Source organism: Thrips palmi, unplaced genomic scaffold (genome assembly GCF_012932325.1).
Source record: "Thrips palmi isolate BJ-2018 unplaced genomic scaffold, TpBJ-2018v1 HiC_scaffold_4, whole genome shotgun sequence".
Lineage (NCBI taxonomy): Eukaryota > Metazoa > Arthropoda > Insecta > Thysanoptera > Thripidae > Thrips > Thrips palmi.
Genome location: NW_023144631.1, coordinates 11,731,587 through 11,755,973, shown reverse-complemented (window position 1 = coordinate 11,755,973; position 24,387 = coordinate 11,731,587). Strand labels below are relative to the sequence as shown.

Genomic DNA, 24,387 nt, shown 5'->3' with positions numbered 1-24,387 from the left:
CTGTCAGCCTCTCATGCAGATTATCTCTTATGAGAATAATGGTCTTGTAGAGGCTGGCTCAGTATTGCAGCAACTCTTGCAGCATCATTGCATTGTGGCCTTTTTTCCTCCTTTGCAGTATTATTACTGCTGTGGGAAATCCCTGTACCACTTCTGTGAAATTCTCTGTCGTGGGCAAGGGAAGCCCATCCTTGCACCGCACCAAAGAAATTCACTACCGTGGGCAAGGGAAGCCTCCTGCATCATATCAAAGAAATTCACTATCGTGGGCAAGGGAAGCCCATCCCTACACCGCACCAAAGAAATCCCCTATCGTGGGCAAGGGAAGCCCATCCCTACACCGCACTACAGAAATTCACTATCGTGGGCAAGGGAAGCCCATCCCTACACCGCACCAAAGAAATCCCCTATCGTGGGCAAGGGAAGCCCACCCCTACACCGCACTACAGAAATTCACTATCGTGGGCAAGGGAAGCCTCCTGCACCACATCAAAGAAATTCACTATCGTGGGCAAGGGAATACCATTTTTGCCCCACACGAAAGAATTTCACCGTTGTGGGCAAGTAAGAACCATCCTCCCTTAACCCTCAAGAATTTTACCGCTGTGGGCAAGTAGACGCCACGTTCGTCCTGCCGGTCGGAAATTTACAATCGTGGGCACGTTCTGCGTTTACCCGAGCCCACCATAGGAAACTTCAAGTTTGGGCAGGGAAGAGTTACGTTCATTGCCCATTGGCACCTGAAATTCACAATCCAACGGAGACGCGAATTTCATTGCCCACTACAATCGCAAATTTCCAGTCCGGGGACATCAGATAGGGCGTTTCATCGCCCACAGCACGAAATTTCCCCATTTTTTTTTTACAGTGCAACCCTTTCTGGCCGCGGGGGCGAGGCGGGCGATGGGGGCGGCGATATGAGGCCTCTGGACAGGTTGGCAGGGGGGGGGGAGGGGAGGGGAGGGGAGGGGAGGGGAGGGGAGGGGAGGGGAGAGGAGGGGAGGGGAGAGGAGGGGAGGGGAGGGGAGGGGGTAATTGACTGACAAGATGATGCTCGCTTGACGTGAGGCGAGTGCGTCGCGACCGCAGCACGCCTCCACGACAGTGCAGTAGCCGCCGTCGGGTGCATGACGACGCAGCGGCAGACTGATTCCGAGAGTCGTGTCCCGCCGTCGCTCTGTCTCTCTCGCACTCATGGGGCGTCCCGTGCAGGTGCGAGAGAGACAGAGCGACGAAAACGGCGCTCGGCATCAGTCTGCTGCTGCTGGTCGTGGACAAGGCCGCCGCCGTTGCGGAGGAACAAGCGTCTGGCCGAGGGGGGGCTCACTGACGAAAATCATTGTACACGCCAAAAAAAATCAAAATTCTAATCAAAAAAAATCATGAAAAATCAAAAAATCAAAAAAAATCAAAATTATAAAAGAAAATCAAAATCAATCGAAACTTTGTAAAAAAAATCAAAAAATGATTTAAAAAAATCAAAAAATCAAAAAAAATCAAAAATAATCACAAAAAAATCAAAAATAATCAGAGGAAATGAAAAGGAATGAGCAACCGATACACGGGGATGGCTCAGTAAATACACGCACACCTGATCCAAATTATTTCCCCATTAATTGAATAAATTATGATTAATTGTGAATTATGTAAAATTATTACAAATTATTGGTAATTATTCCAAAACAAATAAAATAATGAAAATAATATTGAAATTGTCCGGAAGGACGATCATGCTCCGTAGCGACGCCCGAGCAGCGGCAAGCTTATGTTGATTTGGGTTGTGTCGAACGATCACCCACGTGGATTTATTGAAGTCATCGACACGAGGCTAATCACCTGGTATACAAATTAAGTGCTGCTCTGAAATCCACGGAATGAGAATTTACGCAACCGCAACATCTGTCGTCTGCTAGCGGACTTCACCGCTACAAACACCACGAACCATCACTATCTATTTGGAAAATTGACAAGCATCCAATATTTCCATATCGGTGCATTACACATTCAAACGAACGTGACAGTACATGGGTGTCACATTCGTTTGGATGTGACACGACATGTGTACTTGGGTACCATGTGTCACATACGTTTTAATGTGACAGTTTGACAGCTGATTGCGTGTCACACCCGAAGTAATGTGACAAAGCGGTGCGGTGTGTCACATTCGTTTGAATGTTGATTTTCACCGTTTGTCACGCTCAAACTAACATCGCTGTTTTCACGTGAAAACAAACGTGACGTCACATTCTTTGGCTACCAGTGCCGTTATGGAAATATTGAATGCTTATCAATTTTCCAAAGAGGAAGTGACGGTTTGTGGTGTTTGTAGCGGTGAAGTCCGCTAGCAGACGACAGATGTTGTGGTTGCGTAAATTCTCAAATCGACTAACGTAGCCTCAACCGTGGATTTCAGAGCAGCACTTAATTTGTCATACCAGGCCATTAGCCTCGTGTCAATGAGTTGAATAAATCCACGTCTGTGATCATTCAGCTTGACACAACCCAAAGCCACCTAAGCTTGCCGCAGCTCGGGCGTCGCTACGGAGCATGATCGTCCTTCCGGACAATTTCAATATTATTTTCATTATTTTATTTGTTTTCGAATAATTACCAATAATTTGTGATAATTTTACATAATTCACAATTAATCATAATTTATTCAATTAATGGGGAAATAATTTGGATCAGTTGTGCGTGTATTTACTGAGGCCATCTCCGATACACAAGACTTCAAAACATAAGCGAGTTCGGTTACAGAATAACTAGCTTAGCGCGACACCTAGCATCATAGATTTCAAATGGTTTGAAATTTCGCGCCAACAACTGCCGTATGTTGGTACGACTGCCGGTAATTTGGGCCTCTGCAGGACAAAAATTCAAAAAAAAAATAAAAAAAAATAAAAAAATCAAAATTAAAATCAAAAAATCAAAATTAAAATCAAAAAGAATCAAAAAAATAGGCAAAAATCCTTTAAAATAAATTTTTCGGGATAAATCATTGAAAATAAAAAAAAATCAACAAAGTTAAGAAAAATGAAAAAAAATTCCGACAATCAATGGCCGTCAAATCTTTGTACGTTTGAGACCCCAGTGAGCCCCCCCTCGCGTCTGGCAGATTATCTGCCGCCAGTGGGGTGCCCGTCGAGCCTGCGGCCTGCCTCTGCGATGGATTGACGAGTCACTCGGCCGCGTGGGCAGGCACTGCAAGGCAGGGCAGTGGCGTGCCGCCTCCCCCCCCCCCCCTTTCCCTCCTGCAACGCCCCTGCAGAGTCGCGCGCTTCTACGTACGACGAGCTGCAGTCGGGCGGTCGCGCTAAACGGCTCTGATGGAAATGTCCTGGCGTGGCGCGGCACGGCGCGGCCCAGCAGACTGATTCCGAGAGTCGCTCTCGTCGCTCTGTCTCTCTCGCACCTGCATAGGACGCCCCACGAGTGCGAGAGAGACAGAGCGACGCAAGCGACTCTCGGAATCGGTCCGCTCCGCAGGGGAGAAGGCGCACGACTCTCCGCGTGGGCCGAACCGCCGCCGTGGCCGCGGCCGCCCCTCGTCTGCATCTCGTTTTAGAGGCCGTCTAACACCAAACTAACGTGTTTCGTTCGTCGAAAGTAAATTTTGCAGTGTGCTATATGTATATTACGGCGACGCAGCCTGCTGGTGTGGAAATCGCCACTCTGCGGTCATGCAGTGCAGTGCGCCGGGTCGTTGGCGCGCGGCAGCTGGAGTGCACACACACACACGCACGCGCGCACTCACACACACACACACACACACACACACACACACACACGACCACGCAGTAGCGGCCGGCCTTTCGCTAAACCCTCTCCTCTCGCGTCGGTGCGCTGTCAAAGCGGCACTCGACTCCAGCGAGTAGAGAGAGAGAGAGAGAGAGAGAGAGAGAGAGAGAGAGGAGAGAGAGAGAGAGAGAGGGCTCCGGAGAGGGTGGGTGCCTGTCCGTGGCCTGCCGTGTGTCCTTCTGTCCGTGTGTTCCGCGTGTGTGTCCCAGGGGCAACGGAAATGGCGGGGACCGACGTGCGTCCACCCCGAAGGACGCGCTTGACATTCCTCCTCAGCTCTGGCGTCGCAGTGCGGCTAGGAAAGGCTAGCGAACACACACTCACTCACGTTGCACTCACACTTATATACTCACGACACACTCACACACATACACACACATGGGTTTCTGCTTCCTTCAGGAACGTTTCTGTCGTCGCATCGGTGGGAAAGTGAGCGGCGGGTACCTTTTGTGAGTCCTCTGCGTCGACTGACTCTGTGTGTGGTGTGTGTGTGTGTGTGTGTGGGGGGGGGGGGGGGCTGCAGGGGGCCTTCGGACGGAGGCCCTTTTCCTCCCCAAAAAGGACGACGTCGACGTGGAATCGGATGGGGCCGCGTCTTGTCGTCATATTGCGCTCCCTTTCGCTATGCCTTTTGCTGCCTTTCCTTTCCCTTTTGCCCGCTTTTGCCTCGTCGGAGGCCCGTCTCGCCCCGATCCACGATCAGGCCGCCGCCGCCGCAGTGTTTGCTGCGCCGGCCGTCTCATCTCCGTCTGTCGATACAGGGCGTCTTGTGCGCCCCGATAACAAACAGAGCGACGAGGGGGGTGGGCCGCGGCAGAGGGACTTCCCCCGCGCTGCCCGCTGGACCGCGCTACCGGAGAGAGAGAGAGAGAGAGAGAGAGAAGGGAGGAGGTCTTGGCCGAGACGCTCCAAGCATGACGGGTCTCGCTAACGAATACCGCAGCTGTTGCCGGCGCCGCGTTGCGCCGCGTCGGGTCGTCTGCTTGCTCTGGGTTTGTTGATGCCCGCGGGGCGGCCGACGGCGTGACGCGTCGCGGATGAGGCTGTGCTTGTTGTCCTGCGGCACCCCCGGCGGCACCTGTCCCGCGCGCCATGAGGCGGCACTGCGTCGACGACGGCGTCCTACAGTGGGCCAGAAGACCGGTGGAGGCGGCCAAAACTCTGGACGCGTTTTAAGCTCCAGAGTCGCTAAATGGGACTCGAACTGAACGTGTGACCCCACCTATGGATTGCTCTCCGAACGAGGAATCCATTGGTGGGGTCACACGCTCGGTTCGAGGCCTGTTTGGCGGCTCTGCAGCTCAAAACGCGTCTAGAGTTTTGGCCGCCTCCACCGGTCTTCTGGCCCACTGTGCGTCCGCCTCACGATCCCCCCAAGCCCGACTCTGGATCCGCCACTGTACCTCCAGGGGGCGAGGGAGCGGGCACGCCACGCCATGCCAGGGCCACGCACCATACATCAAGCCCGAGCCCGTACGTATACCCCTCGGGGCTCGATCGCCTCTGCGGCTCGCCTCGGCGGAGTACTACTGGACAACTCGTTGGGGGGGGGACCACCTTGAAGGCGTAGTGGATGTAAGTGCGCGCACCGTGGCCGGGCCTGGCCGGGCCGAGGAGTAACGGTCCGTAGAGTCCATTTCGGTGCACGCCAAGGACCCCCCCCCCCCCCACTTCTGCCCCGCGCTCCCACCGGACTTATTAGCCATCCAGCCATCGCCGGCTCGCCGCCCGTTTTGGCGTAGCGCCACTGGAGGGCCACTGGTGACACGATGAAAACGTTTCCTGGTTTCCCCATAGGAAGCCTGCGGTAAAGACATTGGCGATTTTCAGCTGAGGAGTTCTTCGGAAAACTGAGAACCGTTTTTACTGTGGAATCATGGTCGTTTTTAGACTTACAGTGGTCCGGAACGCCCTGCTATGCCGCTGGATGCGACACTGCGACAGAGGCTGCACTGGGAAGTGGGTCGCGATGGTATCAGCGAGGCTGCGGTCTCTTGACGGTGTCTGCACGGACTCCTCGGCAGCCTTGCGTCCAATCTGGGGAGCTGAAATCGCGTCTGCGGCGCAGCTGGTCTCCCGCGCGTTCAATTTTTCCCCCAGTTGTTCCGGCCACTGGCCACGGCCGCCGTGCCCCGCCCCACCCCGCCTCACCCCTCCCCAACCCACCCCACCCCACCCCACCCCGCCCCTGCGACTATGCAAAGCGCGAGGGCACTTGACGGAACCGCGCCCCGCCCCGCCCCGCCCCGCGGTGGTGCGACGGAGCGTGGCGGCGCACTGTAGACTGATTCGGCAACGTGCGGCCGTCGGCCTATCTCTCTCGCACAGGTACGGAGCGACCCATGAGTGCGAGAGATAGTCCTTCCCCCCGGAATCAGTCCACAGGGAGTGACTCCACTGGAAGGCGGCGCAGGTCGCGCAGCTGGCGGAGGGCCTCCACTGGAGGCAAGGGCGCCGGGCTGGAGCCACTGGACTGGAGCCGCTGGCTGGAATTGTTTCACCGTCGAATACCAAGTGGGTCGTAAAACTGCCTCCGCGCGGTTCGATTGAAAAGAAACGACCACCGCGTGTGCCGCCGACCGCGAACTTGTCGCCCGTCTTGCAGCTGGTGCTGCAAGGTTTGCTGCTGCTGCTGCTGCAAGGTTTGCTGCTGCTGCTGCTGCAAGGTTTGCTGCTGCTGCAAGGTTTGCTGCTGCTGCAAGGTTTGCTGCTGCTGCAAGGTTTGCTGCTGCTGCAAGGTTTGCTGCTGCTGCAAGGTTTGCTGCTGCTGCAAGGTTTGCTGCTGCTGCTGCTGCAAGGTTTGCTGCTGCTGCTGCAAGGTTTGCTGCTGCTGCAAGGTTTGCTGCTGCTGCAAGGTTTGCTGCTGCTTCAAGGTTTGCTGCTGCTGCAAGGTTTGCTGCTGCTGCAAGGTTTGCTGCTGCTGCAAGGTTTGCTGCTGCTGCAAGGTTTGCTGCTGCTGCTGCTGCTGCTGCAAGGTTTGCTGCTGGAGTCCAGGGGGAGTCCACAGCAGCCTCCTCCGCGACTGGAGAAAATGGAGACTGAGTCCCGCTTCCAGACTTCCAGTGCCCCAGTTGTTGTCGGCGGTGCCGTGCGATTTCGGTGCAGCGCGCATGCCCGCTGCCCGCCCCGCGCGATGCAAAATTAGCGCCGTGTCGTGTCCGCGGGCCGTCGGCGAAAGTTGGCCGCGGCCCTGCCGACTACGATGATAGCGATGCCGAAGGTTGGCTCTGTCTCTCTCGCACCTCTATGGGCCGCCCCGTGAGTGCGACAGAGACAGAGCAACGAGCATGGTGGCCTGGCGGCGGCGCCCGCAGCTCGAGCAGGGCGGGGTGGCTGGTGGTAATGCTTGCCGCGGCCCTGCTCAGTTTGATTCCGAACAGCGGTGCCTCTCCTCTCTCTCTCTCTCTCTCTCTCTCTCTCTCTCTCTCTCTCTCTCTCTCTCTCTCTCTCCGCCCGAGAGTGCGAGGGAGAACGAGCGCGACGGAAACTCAAAAGCGGGGTGCGGCGCCGCGGCCCTTCGCTCGCGTGCTGCGCCGCTGCGCCCGATTTCCAGGAAGCGCGTCTTGTGTGTGTGTGTGTGTGTGTGTGTGTGTGTGTGTGTGTGTGTTCGGTCCTTACAGTGTACGGGACCGCGGCGCGACACTCCGCGCATTACCATGCCGGACGGGTGGCGAGCGCGACGCCGCGGGGCCCGGCAGGCCCGGCGTGCGTCCCCGTGTGCCCCTTACCTGGAAAGCTCCCCCCGTCGTCGTGTACGGACTCCCGCGCGGCTTGCAGACCGACTCCGAGAGTCGGTTTTCGTCGCTCTGTCTCTCTCGCACCCTTACGGGACGCCCCATGAGTGCGAGAGAGACAGAGCGACGAAAACGACTCTCGGAATCGGTCCGCTGGTGCGCGGTGCCGCACTGCCCGTGCCCGCCCCGCGCCCAGGAGGAAAGTGCCGTTGATCGCGGAGGCCCTCCTGGGTAATGAGGGCCTTGTTCTTGTTCTAGGGCGCGGGGCCCGCCATTTGCCATTATTCGCCGGCGGCGCGCCAATCGGTGCTACACTCTGTGTGTGTGTGTGTGTGTGTGTGTGTGTGTGTGTGTGTGTGTGTGTGTAACGGGGGGCGGGGCCCTCGTGTGGCGACGGCGACCGTGATAGCACGCCTCGAGGGCGTTTCTGCGCAGCCACGGCACTGTCGGTCGGTTGCCCGCGGCTCTGTTGCTATGTGGACGAGCTCGCAAAATAAAAAAAAAGATTAAAAATAATAATGAGATGAACGATAAAAGTAAATTGGAAAAAGTAATGAACGATACCATTCCGGTGCCGCAGTGCCATCAGCAGCGTGGCTAATTTTCTGGCCGGCCTGATTTCGTTATCTGGAACGCGTTGGCGGTGTTGGCGGTGGTGGCGGCGCGAGGCGAGGGCGGTCATTCATTTCCAACGGTGTCCTGTCCAGCCAGGCGCCGCCGCGTGCCGCGTGTGCGTCCGGACGCACGTGTTTCCATCCCCTTCCCCCCCCCCCCCCTCACCGCAGACACGCGGACACGTTCACGGTGTGGTGGCGTGCGGCGTGCGTCGCCTGGGCAATGCCGCCAGCAGCGCCCACCCCCTGCTGAAGACTGATTCCGAAAGTCGTTTACGTCGCTCCGTCTCTCTCGCACCTACGCGGAACGCCCTATGAGTGCGAGAGAGACAGAGCCAGGAAAACGACTCTCGGAACCAGTCTATATGCTGGACGCCCGGCGCCGACCGCAGCAGGACTCGGTGCTGACGGTGCGTTCACAGGTAGCGCGCTGCTTACGCCCCCCGCGGCGGCGCCACTTGCGCCCCGCCCCCCCCCCCCCCCCCCCGCCCCGCCCCCGCGCCGTCCTCGCGTGATTCGTGCGGCCCTTATCGGCGGACAGGCGTCCCTCCAGCCTGCGGGCCTTGCAGACTGATTCCGAGAGTCGTTGTGGTCGCTCGCCCTCTCTCGCGCCCATACGAGATGCCCCATGAGTGCGAGAGAGACAGAGCGACGAAAACGACTCTCGGAGTCAGTGTGCCGCGGGCCTCGGGGGAGTGGCGTGGGCGCGGACGTCGCCGTCGAGCAAGCACCGCGCCGCGGCGCAACTCGCGCGCAGAGTACAGTAAAGTTAATGAAACATTGGCTGGAACGCACCGCGCTGCACCGAATGGCCGTCCGAATGGCGGCCGGGCCGCTTGCGCACGTCGTGCTGTGTATTGTTGTCGTCGCCTGCAGACTGATTCCGAGAGTCGTTTCCTTCGGTCCTTCTCTCTCGCACTCACGGGGCGTCCCGCAGAGGTGCGAGAGAGGCAGAGCGACGAAAACGACTCTCGGAATCAGTCTGCTGCGTTGTCATGTCGGTGGGCGTCGTCGTCGTCCCACGACGGGCCGTGTGCATACTAACAGTGCGCTTGTTTCCTTGTTCCAGGTAAGGGATCCGAGCCCCGCTCGCTGCGCTTGCTCCGCCCATGCATGCCCGCGCCCCGGCCGGCCAGGCCAGGCGGTGGGTGAGTCCGTGGCCGTGCATGTTTGTGGCCACAAACTTGTTCGCTCCAAAGTCCTAGATGTGTTGGAGAAACGCGCAGGGTGTGTCTCCTGGTCCGCCAGCCACCTTGAGCACGGTAAAAACGGTACCTGGTTTTCCCAGGAAGCCTATGGTAGAGACATAGGTGATTTCCAGGGTGTTCCTGGGAAAACCAGGAACCGTTTTTACCGTGATACGAACCGGAGCATGTTTTTACATCATGGTTCTAAACCCTCGAAGTTAGTTGGAAGGGTGTTCGCTCAGTGGCAAGCAAGCTGTCGCTCTTCTCGTCGCGACCCTCTGCCGCCTGCGAGGTAGGCCACTGGTCCCGAACGCGTCACAGCGGTGCGGAGACGGTGGCCTACCTTGCCCCTGTGAAGACGACAGGCGCGAGGTAGGCCACCGTCTCCGCACCGCTGTGTCGCAGAACGAGCGGCGGCCTACCTCGCAGGCGCCTGAGGGTCACAGGCATCGAAGCCGTCCACGCCGATTCAGGCCACGTCGCAGGCGGTGCACTAGGACAAGGCAGCACACTGTGAAAAAGTTCTCGTGTGCCAACGACTTGGTTGGCCAGTGAATGGGGCGTCGGGACGTGTGTGTACCACAGCATGCGAAGGAGGAGGTTGGAGGTTGCCTCTGCGTGTCTGGATTTCCGTTCATGTTTCTCCCATTTCACACGATTTTTCTTCTCCGACGAAACCGTTTTTGGCCCGGTCAATTACGCGCGCAGGGCCCAGGGCCCGGTGTATCGGAGGGGCTCCTCCTCTCGGCCAACTTGCAGTGGATATCGAGGGACCGGGCTTTCTTCGCCTTCGCCGGGCCGCGCTGCCGCTGCGTGTAATCCGCCGAGCCGATACCGTACTTGTCTAGACTGATTCCGAGAGTCGTTTTCGTCGCTCTGCCTCTCTCGCACACATGGGGTGTCTCCTTTAGGTGCGAGGGAGACAGAGCGACGAAAACGACTCTCGGAATCAGTCTACTGGCTCGGGGGCGGCGGGGGCGGCGGCAAGGGCCGGCCGCCCCTGTACTGTTCCCCCAGTTGTTGTTGTTGTTTTTTGGTATAATTGGGTTTGTTTCTCCCTCCCCGATGGCCGCGTTGGCCGCGGTGGCGTGCGCGCCGCTCCCTTTCGAGTCCAGCTGAGTTATATCAGCCCCGCGGAGCGTTTCCCTAAGTGCCGTGTGATTGCTCGTTCCCGGAACGCCGCCGCCGCGCCCGTGCCCCGCCGACCAGAAGACCGCCGGCCAGGATCCTCTGTCTCTCTCGCTCTTCAAGCGGACGCCGGACGCCTCCATGAGTGCGACAGAGACAGAACCATCCTTCGAATCGGGCGGCAGAAGACCGCCGCCGCCGCGGCCGCGCCTTACACAGTTCACCGACAGTTACGCGGCTGCTTGGCATTCGTCGGCGGCGGCCTCGGACCCTTGCCGTCGTCGACCGTTTCCGAGAGTCGTTTTCGTCGCTCTGTCTCTCTCGCACCTACACGGGACGCCCCGTGAGTGCGAGAGAGACAGAGCGACGAAACGACTTTCGGATTCAGTGGGCCGGGCCAGGCCGGGCGCCGCGTGTTTCGGTGATAAGCATCGCAGGATGTGCGGCGCCGCGACGTCCGGCGCGGCGCGTGGACTCGGACGCGCGGATCATGGGTTTCGGCCTTCCGGCTGAGGAACAGTAGCGCCCTCGCCGCTCCGTCTCTCTCGCACTCACGGGGTGTCGCGTGGGGGTGCGAGAGAGACGGAGCGACGCGAAGCTGCCTCTCGGCCGCGGCGTCCGCCGTCATCGCCGTCCTCTGGAGGATGATCCTTGGCGGCGTCCGGCTCGCGGGGTATCGCGTGTCGCCCCGCCTGGACGACGGCGTCCTTGACGGGGACCTCGCCGTCGCGACGTGGGTCGCCGGTACACCGCGACACTGACGGCGCGCGTCAAACTTTGCGTCGCGACGCCGTAAAAAGTAAAACGTGTGGCGGGGCGGGACTTTCCCCGCGACCCTGGGTAAAGTTCAGGCCGCCCGCTTGAAGGCCATGCACGCCAAGTGGGCTGGGACGCGCCACCCGCGCCGAGCTGTGTTGCGTCTCATGCCGAACTTCGTCGCTCTGTCTCTATCTCGCAGCCCTACGGGACGCCGCAAGAGTGTGAGAGAGACAGACCAAATGAAAGTGCTGTTCGGAATCACTCTGCCTGCAGTGAGCCAGTCCTCTGGGCCGGGCTGACATTTTCGCCCCCCATGGGCCGGCCCTGGCGTCCTGCGGGCTGAGTCCGAACGGCATGCGTTCGACGCTCTGTCTCTCTCGCTCTCATGGAACGTTCCGTCGGGGTGCGAGGGAGACGGGGCGACGAGGCGCGGCCCGGAGTGGCCGGGCTGGCCTCCCCTACCTGATAACGAGATTAGGCGGCCGAGGCGGGGGTGGGGTGTGGCACACTGTGGCGGGCGTCACAACAGGCGGGGATGAGCGGCGTCGGATTGGATTGGACCAGTTTGTTATTTGTTAGTCATAATGTCGCTCGAGTGGAAGTGGACACGCGTCCTGGCGAGGGACGCGGCCGGCCGGTCAGCGCTTGCGTCGCTCTGTCTCTCTCGCACTCGTGGGGAGTCCCGTAGGGGTGCGAGAGAGACGGAGGGATCTTCGGTATAGTGACCCCTGGGCTGGCGACGGGGTGATTCCGAGAGTCGTTTCGGTCGCTCTGTCTCTCTCGCCCTCGCGGGGCGTCCCCTATAGGTGCGAGAGAGTCAGGGCGACGAAAACGACTCTCGGAATCAGTCTGCTAATGACACTGGGCTCGGATCGCGGCGTGCTCACCGGCAAGTGGACCGGCTAAGGGCGCGGCCTGCCAGGCGCACTCTCCGCGACGTCCGCGGCGACGTCCTAGGCGAGGCGAGGCCGTTTTGTCCGGCCGGCCGGCCGGTCACCGCGGCGAGGTGCTTGAATGACAGCTGGGGTTGCGCGCGCCGCTAGAGACGGCGATGACGCCCTGCCCGCGAGCGCTTCGCTTTTACACACGTCACACGTGTGTGTGTGTGTGTGGTGTGTGTGTGTGTGTGTGTGTGTGTGTGTGTGTGTGTGTGTCTGTGCGTGCGTGTGTGTGTGCGTGTGTGCGCGCGCTCGTTTGCGCGTTGTTTTCTCGCTGCCCGCACTGCGGGGGACTTGGTCCGGCGTGCGCGACGCGTGCGCGTGGCGTGACGCCCTGTGGTGGCGGCGACTCGCTACTGGCGGTTGCATTTGCGTAGTGACTGTACGCCCCAAGCCAGGTCTCTGCACAGAAACGTTGTCACGGACTATAGGCCTCTGTGCTGTCGCGTCGATTGTCTCGCTGATTTGTACCTTTCCCGTCGTCAAAGTCCTTGTTCGGCTCGTCATCGTACGGTCTCTCTCTCTCTCTCTCTCTCTCTCTCTCTCTCTCTCTCTCTCTCTCTCTCACGCACACACACACACACACACACGAGCGCGCTGCTGCCTGCTGCCTTCCCATTTCTAATCCGGTGACACTGATGACTGACTGATTTATTGAGTCGTCCCGTTGCCCCGTGGCTGTCCGCGTGGGCGCGCGCGGCGCGTTCCTGTTAGTCTCATGCTGAACGCAGTTTGCTCGTCGCTCTGTCTCTCTTGCACCTCTGATAGCGGAGGCCCGTTGAGTGCGAGAGAGAGAGAGAGAGAGAGAGAGAGAGAGAGAGAGAGAGAGAGAGAGAGAGAGCGACGACGAAAGCACCGTTCGGAATCGGCCTGCTGGTGGGCGTGGCCCCTGGACTCGCTCCAGGCATCCAAGCAGGCTTACGGAAAGGTCACCTCGGCGCATCACGCGCGTGCCTGGCTGCGTGTGTGTGTGTGTGTGTGTGTGTGTGTGTGTGTGTGTGTCGCGATGAGGCGTGCGGGGGCGTGTCGCGTCCCTGGTTGACGGCGTGCTCACGAGCTCGGCGTTTGCGGCCTTGCTTGGTCACCACCGGTCAGGGGTGGCTCTAGAATTGTCTTTCGGATAGGTGTCTCGTTGGTTTTTGCCTACCGCCTGGGTAGGGCGAGATGTTATAACCGGGAGAGAGAGGGGGAGTTATGGCACCCGTGGCCGCCCCCTGGAGCCGCCGGGCCACTGTCAACGGTTCAATAACTCTCATTACCAACTCGGGCCCTACACTGCGACTAACGAACCAGACGAACTCTCTCCGGGGCGTCGTCTGCGGCTGAGGCACCCACCAGGCACCCACTGGGCACCCATCAGGAAGCCCTCTTGTGAGCAGTGCCAGGCAGTGCCATAAAGAGCCGGGCTAGATTGCCTCCCGGACGCCGACTCTCCCCTCTCTCCCTCTCTACACCTCTCTCCACCACATCACTCTACCTCTCCTTATTTCTCTCTCCTCTAGTGGAAAGTCTCGGTACTTCCAGTAGACACTCGCCACTCCCCGGTGGCAAAAAAAACGCGTCCGAGCAGCGCGAGGGGATAACGAGAAGGCTGTGATGGTATCTGGAGGAGGCAGTGGCTCGCGGTGCATGATGGGACGCTGCGTGCGAGATACGGCATCGCACCGAGCTGGGCGAGGCATGCGTGATTGTCCCCGTGTAATTAATTTAAGCAGATGGGTCTTATCTCGCTCGCCGAGCCTCGGTCGTGTTCACGTTATGATACGGCACCGTCCTTTTTGCTTCCATCCCGTATCAGCAGCCGCAGTTCTATCCTGCCTCTGCCCGAGCCTCTGTCCAGCCTCTATCCAGCATCTGCCCGAGCTTCTATGAAGCTTCTAGCCAGCCTCTATCCAGCCACTATCCAGCTTCTATGCAACCTCTATCTAGCTTCCATCCATCCTCTATCCTGCTCCTACCAAGCATCTGTCCGATCTTCTATCCAGCTTCTATCCAGTCTCTATCCACGCCTTGTCCCGAGTCTCTATCCAAGCCTCTTCCCGAGCCTCTATCCAAGCCTCTCCTCGAGCCTCTATCCAAGCCTCTTCTCGAGCCTCTATCCAGCCTCTATCGCTCTGACAGTGCTCTGACAGCATCGAGACGCCCCCCGCGGCTGTGCATAGCCCGCCGCCGCCTCCCTCCGCTGCTACCGACCAAAAGGGAAATAAATGATACCCGTCGGATAAAAATAGGAAAAAAGGGTTGTGTGTGTGCGTGTGTGTGTGTGCGTGGAGTGTGACTCGCTCGCCATTGACGAGTTTTCGGCAGGCTGTCGCGCGGGTGCAGCTAAACGTGTCTTCATTATATTATTCATGGCTCTCTCGGCCATTAGTGTGGGGGTGCGTCGTGCGCGTGTGTACAGATGTGTGTGTGTGTGTGTGTGTGTGTGTGTGTGTGTGTGTGTTGTGTGTGTGTGTGTGATACTGCACCGGTGTGCTGCAGACCCCCCGCGCGGCCAGCGTGGCGACGGTGCAGGTCGGACTGGTACGTACTTAATGATGTCGCCGGGGTGCGCGATGTGCTGGCTGCTGCTATGCATGCTGCGCGCAACAATGGGCATTTCGATGAAAAATTGAAAGTGTGTGTGTGATGATGAAATGATGCAACCCCTTTCGGATGGCGCGGCGGCAAGGCGATGATGCTCAGTTGGCGTCGGCCGACTCGCGTGTGGTCACGTGACACCTCATGAATAAACCTCCGCGCGTGTGCACACCGTGTGGCGTCGCGGCGCGTCGCGGCGGGCGTCGACGTGTGTACACAGGCATGCATTCGTCGGAGTGATTTCTTCTTTTCTCCCTGTCGAAGTGCGCGCGCGCACGTAGCACGTGGTGTCTGATTCCCGTGACGTGACGGGTCGACGGAGCGCTGGAGTCTACTCTAGTCTCTCTTCCTCACCTGTCAGTCTCTCTACCCTGGTCAGTCTCTCTACCCTGGTCAGTCTCTCTACCCTGGTCAGTCTCTCTACCCTAGTCAGTCTCTACCCTAGTCAGTCTCTCTACCCTGGCCAGTCTCTCTACCCTAGTCAGTCTCTCTTCCCTAGTCAGTATCTCTACCCTAGTCAGTCTCTCTACCCTAGTCAGTCTATCAGTCTCTCTACCCTGGTCAGTCTCTCTACCCTAGTCCGTCTCTTTACCCTAGTTAGTATCACTACCCTAGTCAGTCTCTCTACCCTGGTACAGTCTGTCTACCCTGGTCAGTCTCTCTACCCTGGTCGCTCTACCCTAGTCAATCTCTCTACCCCAGTCAGCCTCTCCACGGTGTGACCGCGCGGCTCGTCCGGAGGGGCGTGGAACTGCCACGCGTGCCGACGACGCGACGCGAACCGCCGCGGGACGCCGCGGCGTGCAGCTGGCGTGCGCGGGTGTGCAACCGGCAGACTGACTCCGAGAGCCGTTTTCGCCGCTCTGTCTCTCTCGCGCCCAGACGTGACGCCTCACGAGTGCGAGAGAGACAGAGCGACGAACGCGGCACCCGGAGTCAGTCCGCAGGGTGCAACGGGTGAGACGGTGCAGTGTGACGGGTGGGCAGTGCAGTCTGTCGGACTGCAGCGCGCCAAAATTGATGACGTCGGCCTGCAGGCCTGTGCAGACTGACGATTCCGAGGGTCGTTGTCGTCGCTCCGCCTCTCTCGCACCTGCACGGGCCGCCCCGTGAGTGCGAGAGGAAACAGAGCGACGAAAACGACTCTCGGAATCGTCAGTCTGCTGCCAAAGCAGCCGAAACACGTGATCGCGGAAACGTGCCATCATTAGCCAAGGTTGGCGAGGCGCACCGACCGCGCCGATCGCACACCATCGCGCCACGGCACTGTTTGCTCAGTTCGGCTCGTTCTGTCCACAAGCAGTGCGCCGCCGCTCGTGTGCGGGCTTTTGTTCCGCCATGCAGTCATCTGTGTGTGTGTGTGTGTGTGTGTGTGTGGTGTGTGTGTGTGTGTGTTTGTGTGCGTTTCTGTGCGCGTGCTGCGCCTGTGTGTGTGAGTGTTTGCGGCGTCCGATTCGAATGCGACGTCATTTCACTTCTCTAGCTAACTGCGCCGCGCCCAATCGTATGTGCTGTAATGTGTGGCCGGCTCTGTCTCTCTCTCTCTCTCTCCATTCATCTTGTCTCTTTTCAGTTATTTTTTTCGTTCATAATTTTTTTTCTGCCTCTAGCTCGGCTCTGCCGCTCATGTGTTGTTTGATTTGGCTGTGTTTTTGGTTCTCTCTCTCTCTCTCTCTCTCTCTCTCTCTCTCTCTCTCTCTCTCTCTCTCTCTCTCTCTCTCTGGTAAGCGGGCCGCGGTGGCTGTCGCCATCAAGGTCCCCATCAAGGTGTCGTCTGGCGTCGCGAGCGTCATCGCTGCGCTGCTGCACTGTGCAACGCGTAGTGTTTGTGATGTGCAGTGTAATGTGCGCACAGCACGCGCCGCGTAAAGCGCGACCAGCTTTTAAATTTTTAATTCCCCGCTACCTCGTGAATGGCGGGAGAGAGAGAGAGAGAGAGAGAGAGGTCGAGTGCGCGTCGACGCGTCTGTGACTGACGGGGTGTGTAGCAACCTGTGAACTTGTCTCTAATTACGAGTCGTAATGAAAGGCGGCTTTGTCGTCACGGCCGGATGGCGGTGCACTGCATGCATGCCACTGCACTGGAGGGCACCGCGCCGCGACACCACCCCGGCAGCATCCTCTGCATGCTTGCTATTGCGCAGACTGATTCCGAGAGTCGTTGTCGTCGCTCTGTCTCTCTCGCACTCGTGGGGACTGCCGTAAAGGCGCGAGAGAGACAGAGCGACGAGAACGACTCTTTTGAATCGCTCGCGGCTGCTCGCTGCATCCCTCCCCCGGTTGACTTCTCTGTCTCCACCCCTTCAGCACCGCCGCCGCTGCCTACCCCCCCCCCCCTCCCCCTGCCGGCCCGGAGCAGGACGTGCAGGTGCCCATTTAGCTCCCCCTCCACCGTGCATTTGAATCGTGACGTGTGTGTGTGTGTGTGTCAGTGCGCGGGCGCGCGTGTAGTGTGAGTGCGAGTGAGCAGTGTAAATCATCCCAATAAAATCCGTTGGCATGTCCCATTTCAGAGACTTTGGGGGGGGGGGCGCATTCATTCAATTTGTTAGTTGTTTCATATAGATTTCACTTAGAACAAATACAACAAACTACCGGGAGCGTGCTGGCTGGTGCGTTTGCTTCCCCGTCGGGTTGACGCCCTCCCCCGTGCACACCCCCGGCTTACTGTGTCATTATCCCGGAGAATGGAGGTCAAGCTTCGGTTGCGAGGAAATTAAAAAAGGAAAGGGCAAAAAAAAAAGAGAGAGAGATCAGTCGTATGGGGCGTTTTTTCTTCAGCGCTTCCCTTTTGTGCTATTTGCTCGGAGTCATTTTATTTAGCTTAGCCTGGTTTTATTTCTTTGCGCCCTTTTGTACTTTGTACTGAGCGCTACGGCTCGGCTCACCCCTGCGGCCCTGCAGCAGTGCAGACTGATTCCGGGAGTCCTCTACGTCGCTCTGTCTCTCTCGCACCCACACGGCGCGCCCTATGAGTGTGACGGAGACAGAGCGACGAAAACGACTCTCGGAATCAGTCTGCTGCCCCACACTGGCAGGAGCAAGTTCCATTAGGCCTTCCCTTTGTAGGCCACGTCGGCCAAGCCGTCCCAAGGTGCGCGGAAACGCCGCGCTAACTGATTCCGAATCGTCCTCGTCGCTCTGTCTCTCTCGCACCTATACGGCAGTCCCCATGAGTGCAAGAGAGACAGAGCGGAAAAAAAAAATAACGATAAAAACCGACTCGCGGAAACGCGCTGCCGCCGTCAATTAGTATTATTCCGCTGCTCCTTTTATACGGCTGATACATTTTTATTCGAAAAACGGCGCGCGCGGCTTGCAGTGGCGTGAACACCATTTGCTATTCCGGCCGTTGGCCGTAAAACGGACTCACGCGCACGCACACGAACCGCATCTGCCAAGGCAGGCCAAGGTGTGCGCTGCTCGCCAGCAGACTCATTCCGAGAGTCGTTCTCGTCGCTCTGTCTCTCTCGCACCCGCACGGGACGCCCCGTGAGTGCGAGAGAGACAGAGCGACGAAAACGACTCTCGGAATCCGTCTGCAGGCGACGCCGCGGCGGTGGAATGGCTTTGATGGCGGCATAAAAACGCCCGCGACCGCGCGCCGTGCCGTGCCGCGCCGTGGCCGAGGAGTGCACCGCCGTGGAGGCGGCCGGCCGGTGCGGATGGATGTGTGCGGGCAGCGCGCGACGATTATGTTTAGAAAGTTAAATAAGTCGTAAAAATGCGACATGACGCGTGCCGGTCACGTGGCCAGGTGCGCGTCGCCGTCGTCGTCGTCGCCGCGGTCATTACCCCGTTTTTTCCCTCGTCTTGTCCTTCTCCGTCGTGCAGCAGACTGATTCCGAGAGTCGTTTTCGTCGCTCGGTCTCTCTCGCACTCATGGGGCGTCCCGTGTGCGAGAGGGACAGAGTGACGAAAACGACTCTCGGAATCGGGCTGCTGCTGGTGCTGGTGGTCCGTCGTCTTCGTCCTTTTGGACGACGTTAGTCGTTGCACCAGCGAAGTGCACCAGTCAGTCAGTCAGGCACGCATGCGGGGCCCTCCACGAATTTCGCCATCGTCTGCGGTGCAACAAAAGCGCGCCAAAGCAGCAGGCGGGCTTATGGAACTCGTTAGCCACTCACACACACACACACACACCACACACACACACACACACACAGAGGCAGAGGGTGCCCGTTTTGAACGCGTGTTTTTATTACGTATTTTTATACGCGGCCAGGTTTATGATACGGGGCTTTATCATCGACGTTGTTACATTTATTTTTACGGCCGTGTCCATCGTGTGTGCGCCTTCGTCCGTTCTGGTGACCGTTTTGTACAAGTACTTTTTTTTCGCTGCAGTTTTTTTTCTTTTTTTTTTTTTTGAAGCACGATTTTGATTTGAAATTTGCTTGAATTTTTAGGGGTTCCGACGAAGGAGGACCCCTATTGCCCGGGACGGAAAAATTTTTTTCTTCCGCCGACGCCAATCTAAAAATGGTTTCCGCCAAATTATTCCTTATCGTAAAAAAAAAAAATTCCTGAAAATTTCGAAAATTTATCGTAAGAATTTAACGTAAACGACAAAAACATAAATTTGCAACAATGAAGCACCCTTATCCCTTCACATTTTCCAGAAACGTTTCAAAGACAAAATGTGCTACTCCCCAAAACTAAGCATCCTGACTCATCAAAGTGACAAAAAATCGTCTGTGTTCTAAGAAAATGGTTAAAACATGAAAAAAAGTCTCCATGGCAACGACACAGTGCCATCGTACCAACGTCAAAATTTAAAATCGCTGATAAAAAAAAATCGAAACGCCGTGAAATTCGAAAATGCCAATGCTAACGCATTGCACCGTGTCGCGACATTGGAACATCTTTGAAGTCTGTCAGTAAAAAGTTTGTAGCAGAAAAGACGCAATAAATTAATTTTCGGGGCTTGGCAACAATTTTGTCGGCGTCTGCGCCCTTTCGAAAATCGCGGGGCTGAAAAAACGAGTAGTCGCGCATTGAAACTGCCCCTCCATTGTTGCTGAGGTTGGATTGTTTGGCTTGCTTTTAAAGGTTGCGGTTCTCTTGTGATGTTTTCCTCAATTCTGTAATCAGCACGACGGTTGGTTTGACAAATTATATAAACTCGGAACGCAGATGACTTTCGTTTGGCGAACATGAGCACTGTAAGTCGCGAGATCGCGAGATGGCCTGAGATGGCCATTGTGTTAACTGAATCAGGTTTGGGATGTAAAAATACCGGTAGGATTCAAAGTTACGTAAACAACGGTAAAATTAACGTAATTAACGTTTAGACGACAGACTCCAAATTGATTTCCACAACCGGAACACCGTGCAATGCGATAGCATTGGAATTTTTTCTTTTTTTGGCTTGCTGCTGCGTATAGTGCACGCCGTGCGCTGAGCGGCGTGCGGTTGGTAGTCTCGCCCCGCGGGGGGCCGCCGCGCCCCGACGCCACCAGGATAGACTCGCGGCGGCTGCTGGTCTCCGCGGTGTGCCACCGCAACGCCAGCAGACTCATTCCGAGAGTCGTTTTCGTCACTCTGTCTCTCTCGCACCCTTACGGGGTGCCCCACGAGTGCGAGAGAGACAGAGCGACGAAAAGGACTCTCGGAGTCAGTCCTGCAGGTGACGCCGCGCCAGGCTCCGCCTGATCCGTTGATTAATCATCGCGGTGCTCGCGGGGCCCGCAGCAGCTCATCTCCGCCTCGCAGCGTTTGCAAATTAACGCTCATAGCCCGCTATTAATTCCAAGGAAAAGGGTTGGTAAAAATGGCGGGGTGCCGCGCCGTGCCGCGCCCTGCCGTGCCGTGCCGTGCCGCGCCCTGCCGTGCCGTGCCGTGCCCTGCCGTGCCGCGCAGTGCTGACGGATGCGTGTGTTGACGCGCGCCGAATTAGCATCAGGGACTCATCAGTGAGGATTATTACAGTGCCGTCGCCACACTGCACAAACGCCGCACGCACTGCACACACACACTGCGCGAGGCGTAGCGGCAGCAGCAGCGTGTTCGAAAAACGGGGAGGGGTAAAAAATCGGCTGTCAACACACGCAGCGCGGAGGAGAGACAAAACTGCAACGGGATTCGGTATTTGAATTTTCGGCTCGGAGCCCTTCACGAGCACTCTAATGCAGTAGTCTATGTTGACAATTCTCTATGTTTTGGTGGCGGTGCCTGACTTTTGCATGGAGCTGCATGATTTTTAAGACTTATTGTTGATGGATAGATAGATGGATGGATGGACTGGCATGCTACTCGCCGCGGCACGCAACGCAGCACGACGCTTTGGCCCTGCTTGTGCGCGCCGCGGGGGTTTTGGGGGCGCAGCAATGCGCAGCATAGCAGCACTCGCAGCAGCTTTGCGTTTAATTTGCATGCGGAAAGTGCCGAAGCCGCCAGCCGATTTCCGACGACCAGTTCGTCGCTTTCGTCGCTCTGTCTCTCTCGCACTCATGGGGCGTCCCGTATGGGTGCGAGAGAGACAGAGCGACGAAAACGACTCTCGGAATCAGTCTGCAGGCAGTCCGTCCGCCCACCGCTGCGACGCCGCGATCCGCCGACGGCGCGGCATTGATGCAGTCGAATGCAGTCGAAGGCGCACAGTGGGCCAGAAGACCGGTGGAGGCGGCCAAAACTCTAGACGCGTTTTGAGCTCCAGAGTCGCTAAATGGGACTCGATCCGAACGTGTGACCCCATCAATGAATTGCTCTCCGGACGAGGAATCTATTGGTGGGGTCACACGTTCGGTCCGAGCCCTGTTCAGTGACTCTGGAGCTGAAAACGCGTCTAGAGTTTCGGCCACCTCCACCGGTCTTCTGGCCCACTGTGAGGCGCGGCGGGGAGAAAGGGGAAGGGAAGGGCAGATGAAGGGTCTCTCTCTCGCGAGGAAGTCGAACCGACCCGCAGCGCCGCGCGACTCTACTCCAAGTCCGCGGGACGGCCGGTTTGTTTTCGTTGTTGTTTGTTTTGGCGAAACGGAAGCCGCGGCAGGAGAAGGGGACTTCTTTGCGCCGCGCCACTGGTATAGTAGTAGGAAGTGCGGGCGGCCCGCCATTCGCGCCTCTGCGTATGTGTGTATTTTGTGTGTGTGCGTGTGTTTGTGTGTGTTTTGCGCGGGCATTGCATTCGTTCATAAACGCTCTCCTGCTGCGGCTCGTCGCTGCGTTAGGAAAGTCCATCTACCACGTAAACACACACACACACACACACACACACACACACACACACACTCACACCATCACACACACACACACACACACACACGTGCGCGCAACGTGTACTGCTACCCTCATGCGGTTTTGTATGCGGATGAGATGTCGGAGCCTATTAAACGGCGATCGATCTGATGACGTGACACCGCCACTGTGTGTGTGTTCGTGACTGTCAGTGTGTGCGTGTTGGAAAAAGGCCGGAGGGGGGGGGGTCGAGTTTAGTCCACGGGACAACATGTCAACGTCAGGGGATCATCTTTGTCCGCGCTCGGACGCGACGTGACAGCACGGGCAAGCCAAGGCACGCAGTGCACGGTGGTGGTTGGCGCGACACGGCGGCGCGACCCCGACGCCAACTACTGGCACCCGCTGTATGCGGTGTACGGTGTAGGCCCGCGAGGCAGCGAACGGGAATAAATTTGTCCGTTGATCGCCCGTCTCGGCCTTGTTCTCTCTTTCTCCGGGCTTTTTACACTGATTCCGAGAGTCGTCGCTCTGTCTCTCTCGCACTCACGGGGCGTCCCGTACAGGTGCGAGAGAGACGGAGCGACGAAAACGACTCTCGGAATCAGTCTGCGGACGCCGCTGCCGCTTCTGCGCGCCGCACGCGCGACGACCGACCCTCTGCAGCAGACTGATTCCGAGAGTCGTTTTCGTCGCTCCGTCTCTGTCGCACCTGCAGGGGCAGCCCCGTGAATGAGAGAGAGACAGCGGAACCAGAGTGCATGCAGCCCGCGCCGCGCAGCCCTCCGGAGTTAGTTGTAAACATGGGGGATTACTGATTCCGGTTTCGTTTGGGCCCCAAGTTTTTAATCGCGTTACCAAGTTTCCAGTGTCGAGGCTGCAGACTGATGCCGAGAGTGTCGTCTCCGTCGCTCTGCCTCTCTCGCACTCATGGGGCGTCCCGTCCAGGTGCGAGGGAGACAGAGCGACGACTGTCGGAATCAGTCTGCTGCCGGGGCCGAAAGCTGCCAAAAGCAAAGGGGCGGCGCCGTGCCGCTGGTGCTGTGTGCGCGTTGTGCGGCACAGTGTTGGTTGTGTCCGCCGGGGAGTTTGAAAAGCAGTCTCCGGCCGGAAAAGTTGAGGGGGGGGGAGGGGGAGTTGATCCGGCATCCTTTTGCTGCAGGAGTACATTTGTCCGGATCGGAGAGACACGAGTCCTCTCTCCTCTGTCCGGCTCCGCGGCCTCATCCCTCGTGTAGCCTCGCACCGCCTTTCTGACGGACTTCATTTTTCAAGACAGCCACGACAGACACACACGCACTCACACACACTACCACACACACACACACACACACACACACACACACACACACACACACACACACGGGAGCAAACAACAACACGAGGAGGCGGGATTAAACGGGTGCGATTTGTGTTGGTACACGTCGGACACGGCTCTGTATTTCTTTCCGCCGCCGACGCGAAACACCCGTCCCGTCATGCCGGGCGTCCTTGCGGGGCTCCAGGCGGGCAGGGGCAGGCTCAGTCCGAGAGTCGTTTTCGTCGCGCTGTCCCTCTCACACTCATGGGCCGTCCAGTGCGGGTGCGAGAGAGACAGCGCGACGAAAACGACTCTCGGAATCAGGCTGCTGTTGGAGTGCTGCCGGAGTGCTGCTGTGCTGGGGCTTGGAGTACGCGATGCTGCTGCTGCGCCCGGCTCGCCCACATGGCTTGTCTCTCTCGCACCCCTCCGGAGCGCTCCGGGAGTGCGAGAGAGACAGAGCTCGCCGCGGCGGCTCCGGTGTTACGGGTTACGCCCTTGGCACGGGTGACACCGCAGGGTGACACGCATGCCGTCTCGGTTTCCTCTCTGTTTACTCTCGCTCGTTGTTGACTTCCTCGGGCGGGGCGGGGCGGGGCGGGGTTGGGCCTGGCGGGGCGGGGCGGGGCGGGGCGGGGCGGTGCGGCGCTCAGGTGCTCCGTGATTGTGGGCGCGGCTCGAGGAGCACGTGGAGCTCGGCCGCGCCGGCAGGGAAAGGCAAACCGGAACAAGACCAACAAGGGCTTGTTGTTGTTGGGCGTCCTCGTCGTCACGCCTCTGGACGGACATCTGTCGCGCCGCACAGGTGTGAGGTTCAAGTGTGAGCGCGCTTCCTCGTGTGCTCCTCAGCACAGCAGACTGATTCCGAGAGTCGTTTTCGTCGCTCCGTCTCTCTCGCACCCATGCGCGGACGCCCCATGGAGGCGAGTACAATCGGAATCAGTTCTGCAAAGTGCGGTGACGTTCCACGTTCGAGGAGTCCAGAGGAGTCCGTCCTGCCGTCGCTCTGTCTCTCTCGCTCTCGTCTGCTGACTGATTCCACCAGAGGCCTCTCTCTCGCACTCACAAGGCGGCCCCTTCAGGTTCGAGAGAGAGAGAGAGGGAGGGAGAGGGGAAAAGAAGGAGGGGAGAGAGAGAGAGAGAGAGAGAGGGGGGGGGGGAGGGGAGGGGGGG

The 24,387-nt window shown here is 58.2% G+C and overlaps 1 protein-coding gene across 1 annotated transcript in view; it reads left to right on the top strand.

The window, feature by feature from the left end:
* LOC117650100 (centaurin-gamma-1A-like) overlaps nucleotides 1-24,387 on the top strand; it is a 96,182-nt gene that overhangs the window by 5,787 nt on the left and 66,008 nt on the right. The gene's annotated exons all lie outside the window — the stretch shown is intronic.